The following is a 1,102-nucleotide window of genomic DNA, read 5'->3' as shown; positions in this document are numbered from 1 at the left end:
AACTAAGAGTTTTGTGTGTGTGTTGGTGTGAGTGTGGTCAGTGGATAACGCTCTGCTGTATCCGTTTTCACCTTGCGTGCACTCAGGTACTCTTCAGCGGCTTCCTGGAAGATGATGAGTCCTTCGACTGGACCATCAAAGCAAGAATACCACCCTGGCCAACACCACGAATTAGCAATCAAGCCCTTCGAGGGTTCTTGCACAGGAAGCTCACCACCCTATTCCTCAATCAAGACTTCTTTGAGGAATTCTGACAATATGCCGATTGGGTGGAAAGAGAAGCAGAGTGGCAGCGCAATGCCGAGACTGAGGGAGTATGGGACCTATCTGCTTGAGGAGTCTTATGCTGGAAAGACTCCGATGATCCCCAGAGCCTATATTGGCCTGAGGGAGGAAGGAGAAATAGAAGAGGAGGGAGGTATCCCCTCCACAAATAATTGGTGGACCCGGCTGGTGGATGAGGAGTGGGAAGACTGGAGGAGCAGGGAGGAGAGACATTCAAGGAGTCGGCAATACCCTCAGCCGATCCTCAGTGATAATGAGATGCCACTAGTGCCAAGGTTACCTCTGGTACTCCCTGAGGACGAATACCTGCCATTTCTGGTAAGCACTCCACCACTCTGGAGAAGAAGCCCTTCTGGAAACAGTATGGCATCCTGGCTTTCCGAAGAAAAGCCAAAATATCTGAACCTCTGGGGGGTTCCAGGCTTCCCACCTCGACCATTGGGAGGACAGCTGCCTGCTGATGAAGCAAGTGGATCGGAACCTGCCGATGAAAAGAAGAATGACCCTGAGGCAGTAGCACAGGGGTGGACCCTCAAAGATGGCCAGATCGTCAAGAAGAAGGGACTGCTGATGCCAAGAAGTCCCATCGCCGATGATGGCTCCCTGCATTCCTTTCCAGGACCCCTGATGGATTGGGCAGGCCCCTCTGGAGGGGAACCCCCAAATCCGATGTCGCCTCTCGATCCGAAGGCACATATATTAAACGTCAAACCAACACTCGGCAGGGAGCCTCTCCCTTTCAAAGGGGCATCAGATGATATTGACCACTTTCTTATGGATTGCGACCAATATTTCCAGGTTTTCACCTCGTACTTCC

This window comes from Guyanagaster necrorhizus (genome assembly GCF_019112545.1).
Source record: "Guyanagaster necrorhizus MCA 3950 unplaced genomic scaffold BT62scaffold_36, whole genome shotgun sequence".
Classification (NCBI taxonomy): domain Eukaryota; kingdom Fungi; phylum Basidiomycota; class Agaricomycetes; order Agaricales; family Physalacriaceae; genus Guyanagaster; species Guyanagaster necrorhizus.
Note: the sequence above shows the minus strand (reverse complement) of the source record.